The 13,888-nt window shown below is 36.8% G+C and overlaps 1 protein-coding gene across 3 annotated transcripts in view; it reads right to left on the bottom strand.

Annotated features, from left to right (window-relative positions):
- The window catches only part of samd12 (sterile alpha motif domain containing 12), a 120,250-nt gene that overhangs the window by 54,373 nt on the left and 51,989 nt on the right, over positions 1–13,888 (bottom strand). The gene's annotated exons all lie outside the window — the stretch shown is intronic.

Genomic DNA, 13,888 nt, shown 5'->3' with positions numbered 1-13,888 from the left:
CGCCCAAACCACACCTATGAGTAATGAAGCGACTTCAGACCAACCCATTTTAGATTTGCGTCGAGCGCAAGAGTCATTTATCCCGCCGGTATAATAGCAACAGCGCCCGAGACCCGCCCACAAAGTTACTTGCGTTTCGCGCTTGATACTTGCGTTTCAGATCGTTAAAATAGGGCCCTTTGTCTTTAATGGCTCTTGGAGCCCGAGCCCCAGCCCCAGTCGTTGAATAGTTCGGCTGATTGGATTAGCATCTATGCATTTGAATAGTTAAATAGTTGAATAGTGCTGATTGGATTAGGATTGGTAACACTCTAGAGTCTAGGGCGGGTTCCTAAACCTGTATACTTCATTTACATGCTTTGTTCCGAGTGTATCCACCTCTATGTAAATCCCTCCCCCTTAAATGTATATAAATTGCAATGTAAAGTAGACGACAGCTCGTGTTCTCAGTAAAGAATCCTGCTGAAGAAAGAACCCAGTTTCCTGGTCTCTGCTTTGACGAAGGAAATGTTTCCAACCCACTCATGCGATCTTATACCTAAACGACAATGATTCGCTTGCGTCTATTAAAGTCCAACTGAAATCAAAATTGACCCTATTTACTTTGTTATGGCATATTACTAGTCTTGTGGTGAAAAATTAATCCGTGCAAGTTAATACACAGAAAAAAATCGTTTGCCGTCGTAATCTTTAATCAAAGTCTGAAAAGTTACTTCCGGTCTGGAATGGCGTTCCTTCTCTGATGATGTAGGTTTGACGGCTTGTATTGGGAAACGCTTAACCACTCCCCTCAAACCGTTAGTCTGCTATGAGCAGAGAGATGGAGAGGAGGAGCGCTAGAGTAAAACCCTGCCCTCTGTTCAATATTCTGTTTCACTGGGAAATATGTCACAACACTGGAGAAAAGTCATTTGCAACTTCCGGTTCACGCGGACTTTAAACATTTGACAAAATCACAGAGAGCCAGAGAGAGCAGACGTGAACACAACAGACGTGAACACAACAGACTCTCAGACACAGTCTCATTATATTTTAGTGTTACAAATATTCATATTATCACAGAAGTACAGGGATAAAAGTTAATAGTGTGTAAATAAACAATACAAACAAATGTTGAAGGTGTCTGAACACATTTTTGTTTGACTGTATATATATATATATATATATAAATAAATAAATACGTCATACACAGGCCTCTGAGCTCGGGCCGGCTCCTCAGCTTTAATGCCACAGTATTGATCCTGCTGGTCCGCGGCCGATTGCTGGGAAACTGATGGACAGTGTGTGTGTGTGTGTGTGTGTGTGTGTGTGTGTGTCTTGGCGTCGGGGAGCCGGAGAGCTGCTGGTTTTGCAGACAGAGCGGAACCGGCCCGATGCGTTTCTAATGGCACCGTTGCTCTCTGGAAACTGATGTACGAAAACTCAAACCTCCTGCCAGTTCATTTCTCATTTCTAATCCAGACAATTCTACGCTGTTCCTCTTTACGGACCGGATGGCTGCACCTGACTGACCTCCAGGGAAAATCGTTCCCAGATTTATCTGTCCGGAGTGGACCGTTGTTACAGCTTACTGGATCATATATCAGTTTTTCAGTTTTTTTCAGAATATTATTTTTAGTATTTACATATGTTTCAGAAAAGGTCGTACTGGCGAACCTATGCTGTGCTTTCACAATACTAGGACAAATTCGTGCATCTTTGATCAATTCTGTTCCTGTTGCAAAGAAATACAGTATAATCATGCACTAAGATTTATTAATGTTTTTGAAAGAAGTCTCTTCTGCTCACCAAGGCTGTAATTATTTGATCAAAAATACAGTAAATATATTCCAATGTAAATCAGCAGTTTTCTATGTGAATATATAGTAAAGTTTAATTTATATCCTGTGATCAAAGCTGAATTCAGTGTCACATGATCCTTCAGAAATCACTCTAATATGATGATTTGATGATCAAGAAACATTTATGATTATTATCAGTGTTAAAAACTGTTTCATATTCTTGTGGAAACAGTGATGCATTTTTGTAAGATTCTTTGATGAGTAGAACAACATATATTTTAGAACAGTATAAATGTTTTACAGCCAATTTTGATCAATTTAAAGCTCGCTTGATAAAAGTATTAGTTTTATCAAATATCTAATTGACCCCAAACATTTTAAACGGTAGTGGATATACTATTTTTATATTATTATATATATTTTTAAAAAATGTGAAGTTAAAGAGAGTAGAATTAGATCCATGACAGTACAGTAAAGCATTGACATGTTTAGGAAATCAATCAATCAATCTCTCTCTCTTGCTCTCTCTCTCTCTCTCGCTCTCTCTCTCTCTCTCTCTCTCTCTCTCGCCCTCTCTCTCTCAGGGACAACGCTGTCCACATATCTTGTCATCTATATGTACGTGTGCACATTTTTTCCATATATCTAGGAGTCTCAACCTTTCATTACTAGAATGCAGCAAAAGCTTCACCGTCCTTGAAACACTAACATGCACATATACACACAAACACATTGCTCTCTCCCCTCTTTTATTTTTTATTTTTTGAGAGATATCGTGACCTCTCCGTGACCTTGGCATTCACAGTAGCGCTGGAAGATGCGGAGAAGAGCAAAGCAAAATGCCACAGCTAAGATTAGTCTCATACTTCTGGTACAGAACATGGAAACTGAAGTGGAAATGTAAGTAGGAAGCTCTCGATTTCTCGTGTCAAGGGTATTTTAATCGGTAGTGGGTGGAAGGCTGATGGAAAAAATTATCAAATCATCATGAGATAAAAATAAAGAAATCATGAGATGTTCAGCTTCAATGAAGATGGTTTTGCTGGAAAATTGCATGTTAATGAGCAGCGACGACCAATCAGAGGAACAGAAGCGTTCTGAACCCTGTACACTGCCATTGATGTTAGTCATGAACATCTACACACAACATCAGCTTTGTGCACTCTGAAAAATATTGGGTTATTTTTCCTACCCAAATCCTGGGTTGAGCCTTTTGGGTCAATTTGTTTTGGTTATTTTTTCAGTGTTTGGTTATTTTTTCATTGTGTTTGGGTTATTTTTTCAGGGTTTGGGTTATTTTTTCAGCGTTTGGTTATTTTTTCAGTGTTTGGGTTATTTTTTCAGTGTTTGGTTATTTTTTCAGTGTTTTGGGTTATTTTTTCAGTGTTTGGGTTATTTTTTCAGTGTGTTTGGGTTATTTTTTCAGTGTTTGGGTTATTTTTTCAGCGTTTGGTTATTTTTTCAGTGTTTGGGTTATTTTTTCAGTGTGTTTGGGTTATTTTTTCAGTGTTTGGGTTATTTTTTCAGTGCGTTTGGGTTATTTTTTCAGTGTTTGGTTATTTTTTCAGTGTGTTTGGGTTATTTTTTTCAGCGTTTGGGTTATTTTTTCAGTGCGTTTGGGTTATTTTTTCAGCGTTTGGTTATTTTTTCAGCGTTTGGTTATTTTTTCAGTGTGTTTGGGTTATTTTTTCAGTGTGTTTGGGTTATTTTTTCAGTGTTTGGGTTATTTTTTCAGTGTTTGGGTTATTTTTTCTGTGTTTGGGTTATTTTTTCAGCGTTTGGGTTATTTTTTCAGTGTGTTTGGGTTATTTTATCCCCCAGCTCCTGGGTCAAACGTAACAACCCAGGAGTTATTTATCGCTGGCTTTTTGTGACCTCTTCAGGAGAGAGCAGTGCAGATTGCTCTGTGTCGTCGGTAAAATACAGGTTTGATGTACATTTGTTGTATCTATAAATTTGTTATTGTTCTGTGTTTCGTTTAATTTCATGCAAAGCAACATACAGGGGCGTGATGTGAGTCTCCTAAACGAGTGTCGCGTCGGCCTTTTCGCGTGATGGAAATGCCTCTTGCCTTGCATAAACTTTTATGATTTTATAAAAAAAAAAGATACAGAATATAAATGCTTTTTAAAATATGTTGTCAGAACTGCACACTGATCGTTTATGGACAGGTTATGGAGTCACAGCATATTTCGGCTGAACACGACACGAGATCCGGTCAGGATCAACAGGACAACAGAGACTGGTCCATTACACTTAATTACTTCTAAATGTTTTATTTTTACTTCTAATATTTGTCAAACGAGCTTAAATGTATGCATTATGTATTCAAAACTATATAAAATATGATATACTGTAAAATATGATCAAAAACAAAGGAATTATCATGCAAACCAGTGGTTGTGTGGAGTATTTTTTTTTTTTTTTTTTTAAGTTTAGAAGATTTAAGTTAATCTGTAAAAATTAATTGTGGTATGATATAATAATATAAGTATATATAATATAATAATAATAATAATAATTTATTATATAATAATAAGATATTATAATAATATATAATTATAATAATTATAATAATAATAATAATAATTCATGTATAAAGTAAAAAAAAAAAGAAAAAAAAGCTAGTATTATAGTAAAAATGAATCAACCCAGTATGTTGGGTTAAATAAACAACCCAGTATGCTGGGTAAATTTAACCCAACTTCTGTTCTGTCCTGTATTTACCAAGCCCATGGGTTGAAAACAACCCAAATTGGGTTGTTTTTAAGTGTTTTTTTAGTGTGTCTCTTTTTGGGCCGCTTCCAGAATCAAATTACACCCAGAAGAGACTCTTCATGCCCGTTTAACCAACAAAACGACTCTTTTGGGAGTTGGATGTCTTCCACTCATCAATAGATAGACATTTGTCACGATGCTTTTCTCTGTGAATACTTCTGTTCGTATGGAGAGTTGAAAAATGGTTAGTATTGATCTTCCCTGAGGGTAAAAGGAAAATTACTCTCAAATGGATTGTTAAAGCAAGCTGTACTTTATAGACACCGCTATTTACACTTGCATTATTGTAATCTCTTTTCTATGTCCCTGTAATTCAGTTGTGCAGTATCTCTGAATTTGCAGTTCTGGAGGTAATTTAATAATTGAATTGAATTAATTTAACAGAAAGAGACATTGAGCACAGACGCCATCAAACGGACTGTAAAAACAAACCATCTTTAAAACACATTATCTCAGTGGCACTAGCTGTATTTAATGTCTGTTTTATATATTTTTTGTAAATGCCCAGTTATGTCTTCTAATGCATGCAACTTTTCTCATGCATATTTCTTAAAGGGACAGTTCACCTAAAAACAAAAATGGTGTCTTCATTATGTTAACCCTCATGTCATTCCGTATGACTTTCTTTATTCTGTAGAACACAAAAATAAGATATTTTGAAAAATGTTTTAGTGTTTTTCATCCATTGTTGTTTTGGACACCACTAACTCATTATGTGGACAAAAACAGTAATTACATTCTTCAAAATATCTGCTTTAAAGGGATACTCCACTTTTTTTGGAAATAGGCTCATTTTACAACTCCCCCAGAGTTTAACAGTTGAGTTTTACCGTTTTCGAATCCATTCAGCCGAGTTTCAGATATTTAGAAGAATATCAGTAACCAGACAGTTTCTGGTCTCATTGACTTCCATAGTATATTTTTTTTCCTACTATGGAAGTCAATGAGACCAGAAACTGTCTGGTTACTGATATTCTTCTAAATATCTGAAACTCGGCTGAATGGATTCGAAAACGGTAAAACTCAACTGTTTAACTCTGCGGGAGTTGTAAAATGAGCCTATTTCCAAAAAAAGTGGAGTATCCCTTTAAGTGTTCCACAGATCAAATAAAGTCATTCAGAAAGACACGAAGGAGAATAAATTACAGAATATTAATTTTTATCCCTTCAAGCAATTAAGAAAGTTTGAATATTAATATGTATAAGTGAACGACTTCACTACGTTTGGCTTCAGAAGACTCAAACAAACAAAACACGAGTCTTATATGCCCATTTCTAATGATGCTAAACCTTTTGCATTCCAGTCAAAATGAGTTGCTAATGTGCTGAAAAATCTGATTTAGATTTGATTGAATATGATTCTCGACTGAAGACTGAATGTGACTCTCGACTGAGGACTGAATATGATGTGATTCTCGACTAGGGCTGTCAAACGATTAATCGCGATTAATCGTATCCAAAATAAAAGTTTGTTTTTACATAATATGTGTGTGTACGGTGTATAATTATTTTCTATATATAAATACACACGCATATATATATTTAAGAAAAAATTGTTATTTATATATAAAATATTTATATATAATATAAATTATATATAATATAAATATATATACACAGTATATACATGCAAATATTTCTTAAATATATACATGCATGTGTGTGTATTTATATATAGAAAATAATTATACACCGTACACACACATATATTATGTAAAAACAAACTTTTATTTTGGATGCGATTAATCGCGATTAATCGTTTGACAGCCCTATTCTCGACTGAGGACTGAACATGATTCTCGACTGAAGACTGAATATGATTCTCGACTGAAGAATGAACATGATTCTCGACTGAAGACTGAATATGATTCTCGACTGAGGACTGAACATGATTCTCGACTGAGGACTGAATATGATTCTCGACTGAAGACTGAATATGATTCTCGACTGAGGACTGAACATGATTCTCGACTGAAGAATGAACATGATTCTCGACTGAGGACTGAACATGATTCTCGACTGAGGACTGAACATGATTCTCGACTGAGGACTGAATATGATTCTCGACTGAAGACTGAATATGATTCTCGACTGAGGACTGAACATGATTCTCGACTGAAGAATGAACATGATTCTCGACTGAGGACTGAATATGATTCTCGACTGAGGACTGAATATGATTCTCGACTGAAGACTGAATATGATTCTCGACTGAGGACTGAACATGATTCTCGACTGAAGACTGAATATGATTCTCGACTGAAGACTGAATATGATTCTCGACTGAAGACTGAATATGATTCTCGACTGAGGACTGAACATGATTCTCGACTGAAGACTGAATGTGATTCTCGACTGAGGACTCTATTAAACAACATGAGACTGAATGACAGTAACATTAGGAGAGTATATTTCTTTTTACGCATTTTCTTCAGCAAGACTTAATCACATCTTCCCAAACAGGGCTCAGGAAGCGTCTCTTCTGGGATCGCCGGGGAAGGAAATTAAAAAATGAAATTAATCTGACCTTCTGAAGAAGAGGAAGGGTTCCTCGAAGCGGTGTAAAATAATGATACCAATCTGCACCTTTTCCCACCGAGACCCCAAGAGAGACGACTACTGAGTGCACTTCCCTCCCTAGAGCACTGTCTCACACACACACACACACACACACACACACACACACACACACACACACACACACACACACACACACACACACACACACACACACACACACACCACCCTTCATAATAGAGATCCCATCACCATTGCCACAATGCACATCGCAAGACTGATCAAAATACTCTATTAAACATTACTGATACAGAAACCTCACAGCACAAATGCCAAGATATTTTATTTGTGATACATTTTATTTTTGGTAAATACAGCTTTTGCCATAAATAAAATACAGCAGAGACTTATTGATCGTCCAGTATTACTCTCATATGATTATACTAACTAGGCCTATAAAATAAATTACTAAATAGAAATGTATAAAACATATATACAAATGTATTGTTGTATTTATTATAATTTACTTTATAATAATATTAGCAATATATATAGATTATATAATTATATAAGAATAATATAATAGAATAAATAATATAATATAAAAGCATAAATATTTAAAAAAAAAAAATTATTATTTAAAATTAAGATATGACACTTTAAGAAACTGTGATGTAAATTAAGAAATCATGCCTGCATTTATTTGATCAAAAAATACAGAAAAAAAAAAATTGTGAAATATTACTGCAATTTAAAATAATGGTTTTCTATTTTAATATACTTTAAAAATATTTATTTCTGTGATGCAAAGCTGAATTTTCATCAGCCATTACTCCAGTCTTCAGTGTCACAAGTAATGTTATCAAACTTTTAACAGTTACTGTGTGTGTGTGTGTGTGTGTGTGTGTGTGTGTGTGTGTGTGTGTGTGTGTGTGTGTGTGTGTGTGTGTGTGTGTATGTGTATATATATATATATATATATATATGAAATTGACTAAAACTGAAATGAAAAACTGATTCAAAATATTAGTAAAAACTAACAATAATAGTATCTAAATGATACTAAAATAACACTCCTGTAAAAATACCAGATGCTGTTTCCAATCAATAGAATTAGATAGAAGATATAAACAAAAAACATTACATAATTATGTTAATAAAACACTTTTTTTTTATTATTTTTTTTTTTTACCACAACTACAAATGTAGCTTTTTCTTCAAACACATTAAAGCGTCACAGTGTGGCATTAATAAACTGCAATCATTAGAAATATTAACAACCCATTTTCAGAGTGTTTTTGTTTCTGGTCACTTTTGCTCTGATAAATGAGTTGCTGGACTGTTATTAAACTCGCAGCCAATTTAAAACCTGTATAACAACCTCTGAGACTTGACACAATAATTCATAATCTGTGCAATAACCTCCATGATTCTGAGCTTTTCATGATTTAAAACGAGGCTCTTTTTTTTGGTGAAATTCACCAAGACACTCAAATCACAAAACAGAGAAGAAAGGAAGAAAAGTACATATTCACTCTTTCGCTTCTGAACTGCCAGATTCATTATTATCAATTTTTATCATAACAGTGCAGATGATTTTTGTCTCCCTTGAAGTGGAATATTTGACGTAGCCTTGGATACAGATTTAACACTAATGAGAAGTGATTATGACGGAATGATTAGTTCTCGAGGCTCATAAACAACTGTTTTGTGAGGCGTCTGTTGGTGCTTGTTTGGTATCTATGGGTGGGTTTCATTTTGCATTGATGATTTCATTTTGATTTGGGTTCTGGTATCTGTCACCGTTGGCAAAATAACAAGCCTGATCTCACTCAGGAGAAGAGAGACGTTCAGATCCTGCAGATGTCCAACAGAAACACTGAGTCATGTCCACACGTATGAGTTTACTGTACATCAACACAACACATACTGTCCACATCTCACACACACTTAGTGCTTACATTCAAATAAACACATCTACGTGGGTTTAATCCTCTTCCATTAAAACTTTTACATGTTATTATTATTTCATTTTTTTTACTTAAAGGCAGGGTAGGTAGGATTTTTCTAAAAAAAAAAAATTCCAAATTTGTTTAAACTGTCTTTATATACCAATACATCATTAAAATGTAAGTACTCTGAAAAAGAAAGTATAAAAATCGAGTGTCTGTAGACCTCTCACGACTGTTGTAAACACAGCTCATTATTTCCATTCACTCCACCCCCTCCCTTCTGAGCTCCTTCCAAAGCCACGCCCCCAAAACACATGAACGCGTAACGCCAAACACTCAGGCTCAGCTGGAAGACGCATTATTTACCTGAGACGAGTGGAGAGGAAGGAGCGCAGTGCATGCAGTGACATCATGTCAGAATCACATGTAATAAAATACCTAACTTTATCACTATAAATATAAACAAATAAGATTTCTTTCAGTACTCACTATCAAGCTAGCATATCGACACTGGTAAAGTTTAAAATATACTTTGTTTGATTCGGTAACGAGCTATATTTATAGGTAACGAGCTATATTTATAAGGCAAAGCTAAAAACAGGTTGCATTGATACACGTTTTTCCATTACCATCAGTTACACTGTGATGAAGGTGAATTTCGTGTAAGATTCATAACATATACGGTGTTTTGCGAGTTTCCATGATGAAAACATTGTTGACTCTAATGAGGACTACACTCCGAACACAAGTACCGCTTCGTCGGTTCGAGGACAGGTCCGGGGTCGAGGGCGAAGCAGAGGAGGTCGTTCAAGAGTGCGGGCAGGGTCCGAGGAAGTAGTTTTTGCCTTGTTTGCCTTCGCTGACTGAATATGCAGGTGCTTTGAGTTTTGAATGCTCTTTCTCTGCCATAATTTTACTCTTCGTAGGTTCCGTGCCTCTTGCACTCCTCAAATCAAACGGGTGCGCGCGCATATGGGCAGATCTAGCAACAGGGGTGGTAGCCATGGTTGCGAGAGTGAGTGACAGTCGCCCAAACCAATCAATTGTTTCGTCCCGGATGGAAATAATGAGCTGTGTTTATTGCAGATTAAAAGGTCTACAGTCACTCGATTTTTATACTCTCTTTTTCAGAGCACTTACATTTTAATTATGTATTGGTATATAAAGACAGTTTAAAAAAATGTGAAAAAAAGTTTTTTATAAAAATCCTACCTACCCTAACTTTAATCGGAATAGTACGAAACTTGGTAAAAAAAAAAAAAAAAAACCCTTTAAATGGTCCTGAAAAAAATAGTCCAAAAATGGGAAGTGAATTCCCTCTAGTGGAAGCGTTTGGTACTGCGGTTTGGCCGCAGTACCAAACGCTTCCACTAGAGGGAATTCACTTCCCATTTTTTTACTTTTTTTCAGGACCATTTAAACAAAATCTCACTGAAAGCTAATTTTGTGAGATATCAACCTCAAATTTGGAGCGCAGCTTGTTTAGATTTATGACTTTTTTTCCCCCAGAGTAAAACATGTTTTGGAAAATATATATTAGAAGAACTGAAAATGGTATTTTGTGCATTTTTCACAATACATTCTATAACTTTTTTAAAGTTCACTTTTTTAAACTTTGTTCACTTCACCAATAATCTGCCAAGTGTCGTCTTTAAAAGGAGACCAAACTGAAGTCAAGATTTATGACAGTTTAAGCTGGAAAATAAATGCACAAAAAGTGAATAAATGGATTATAACTACTGCATAAATACAATTTAGTACCATAAAACCCTCTAAAAATACAAAATATTTCCTGAAGTGGAAACGTAAGTAGGAAGCTCTCGATTTCTCGTGTCAAGGGTATTTTAATCGGTAGTGGGTGGAAGGCTGATGGAAAAAATTATCAAATCATCATGAGATAAAAATAAAGAAATCATGAGATGTTCAGCTTCAATGAAGATGGTTTTGCTGGAAAATTGCATGTTAATGAGCAGCGACGGCCAATCAGAGGAACAGAAGCGTTCTGAACCCTGTACACTGCCATTGATGTTAGTCATGAACATCTACACACAACATCAGCTTTGTGAGTTTTTGGGCCGCTTACAGAATCAAACAACAACCAGAAGCCAATTTAAAAACTATAATGGATTATAACTACTGCATAAATATAATTCAGTACCATAAAATCCCCTTAAAACACAAAATATTAAATAAAAAAACATTATCGAACTAAAATATAGTTATGGAATCTTGTTTCCGCCACAGAATAAAACATTTTAAAAGATAATTGCGACTTTTTATCTCACAATTGCGAGTTTACATCTCGCAATTCTGACTTTATTTCTCAGAATTGCGACTTTATATCACGCAATTCTGACTTTATAACACATAATTGCGAGTTAATATCTCTTAATTCTGACATCTTTTCTCAGAAATGTGAGATATAAACTCACAATTGTGAGATATAAAGTCCAATTCTAAGGAAAAAAAAAGACTTTTTTATTTTTTTTTAACCTCAGAATAGTTTATATCTCACAATTCTGACTTCATAACACACAATTGCGACTTTATTTCACGCAATTCTGACTTTATATCTCCCAATTGCGTATTATAAAGTCAGAATTGCCAGATGTAAACTCGCAATTGTGAGATAAAAAGTCACAATTATCTTTTAAAATGTTTTATTCTGTAGCGGAAACAAGCTTCCATATATAGTACAATCATTTCATTGAAAAGAAAATCCGGTCCTTTTTGACCGCCGGGTGACCAGTACCAGTACCAGAGGGTTAATTGAATCTGTGAATTCAGAAGAGCTTAGATTTGTCGCAGGCCTGTGAATAAACATTAAGCCCTGCATGAAATGTGTCCTAATCCCATTTAGTTACGTGAAGTAGAAAACATTGGCTGTTACTGTCCGGTTCACTGTAAGCGATAAAGCCTCCGAGGCCCGTGCTCTGGCATTCACAGGAGCCAGGATCTCATTATTTCCCTGCATGGTCCGATGAGCCCTAAAGGTTAATTATTGTCTGTCTACATGATCCCGACAGCCAGAACACAATGAAGCTGTTAGTCGCTGAAGATATCAGCTGATGCTCGACTGTGTGAATCCAGGCATGAGTTTCCAGGTGCTCGGATTCTGCGAGGACGGTGTCTTTTACTGTTTGCTTTACAGACACAACGTGATCGATAAAATGTATTCTGCTCCTGTTTCAGGGAAACGGCATCAACAGATGCTCGACAGATTAAGTAAAAGAGCTATACATTTCATCACATCTTTTAATGCAGTGGGGGATTATTTTAGAAATGGCTTTTATTTCTGTGACGTCGCGGCTGGAACGACAACATGTAAAGTGTGACATTGATAATCTCAGGTGCTGATTATGAGCTTAAAAGAATTTAATGTGAGCTTGACTATCATTTATAGCCGTACTGAGAGCGACAATGGATAATCACCTCAGATCTTGAAAATACAATAACGGAGTGTTCAAAGAGCGAATAAACAAGTGTATTCTATGACAACGATTGGTTCAGTCACTGTAAAATATTTATCTTCATTATTTGGCTGTGAGTGCAGTGAGCTTGTAGAGAGACTCCGCCCACACTCTCTTCTGATTGGCTGTGAGTGCAGTGAGCTTGCAGAGAGACTCCGCCCACACTCTCTTCTGATTGGCTGTGAGTGCAGTGAGCTTGCAGAGAGACTCCGCCCACACTCTCTTCTCATTGGTTGTGAGAGGAGTGCGTTTGCAGAGAGACTCCGCCCACACTCTCTTCTGATTGGTTGTGAGTGCAGTGAGCTTGCAGAGAGACTCCGCCCACACTCTCTTCTGATTGGTTGTGAGTGCAGTGAGCTTGCAGAGAGACTCCGCCCACACTCTCTTCTGATTGGTTGTGAGTGCAGTGAGCTTGCAGAGAGACTCCGCCCACACTCTCTTCTGATTGGTTGTGAGTGCAGTGAGCTTGCAGAGAGACTCCGCCCACACTCTATTCTGATTGGTTGTGAGTGCAGTGAGCTTGCAGAGAGACTCCACCCACACTCTCTTCTGATTGGTTGTGAGTGCAGTGAGTGCAGTGAGCTTGCAGAGAGACTCCGCCCACACTCTCTTCTGATTGGTTGTGAGTGCAGTGAGCTTGCAGAGAGACTCCGCCCACACTCTATTCTGATTGGTTGTGAGTGCAGTGAGTTAGTTTGAGCATAGTTGCTCCAAAACGGATCAAGTCCAGACCGAACTTCCCGACCTCAAATGTTGTAGGCGGGGCTTAGTTCGGCTGGCATCCAGGCTAATGTCTCTGGCTAATATTCAGGCTAATAGGCTAATAATCATCCAGGCTAATGTCTCATATTCTGGTGTGGATAAATCAATTGCTTGTCGCTGGAATCTTATCACAAGGCGTTAAGAAATGGTGTTAAACTCGCTCTACTCTATCACACACGGCACACTGTCCTTCACTGGACTGTTGCAAACTCTGGCTGGTTTAGAACCGCATCTGTGTGTGTCCGTTCTCATGCACGTCATTGTTTAATTCAGTGTGTTTATCAGCAGTGACAGCTGGAGCGTTTACCAAACAATACCTCCGTTTCTCCGTTTAACTCTCTCTTTCAAGGAATGCTTAGCCTGTAAACACGGAGCTCAAGAGTTCTGAATCCTGATGAACTCGAGTACACACACACACACACACACACACACACACACACACACACACACACACGGGCAGCTGTTGTACAAAAAATCGTATCTACTTCAATGGAGAAAGAATCTGTCCATCCATTGTTCCATATGTCTATCTATCTATTTGTCCGTCCATCCGTCCGTTCATCCATCCATCCGACTTAAGACAGGACAAGCCGCATTACTCAACATGCTTAAATACTTTTTTAGGCAC

This window comes from Squalius cephalus (genome assembly GCF_949319135.1).
Source record: "Squalius cephalus genome assembly, chromosome: 8".
Classification (NCBI taxonomy): Eukaryota; Metazoa; Chordata; class Actinopteri; order Cypriniformes; family Leuciscidae; genus Squalius; species Squalius cephalus.
This window is presented reverse-complemented; position numbering and strand designations above follow the sequence as displayed.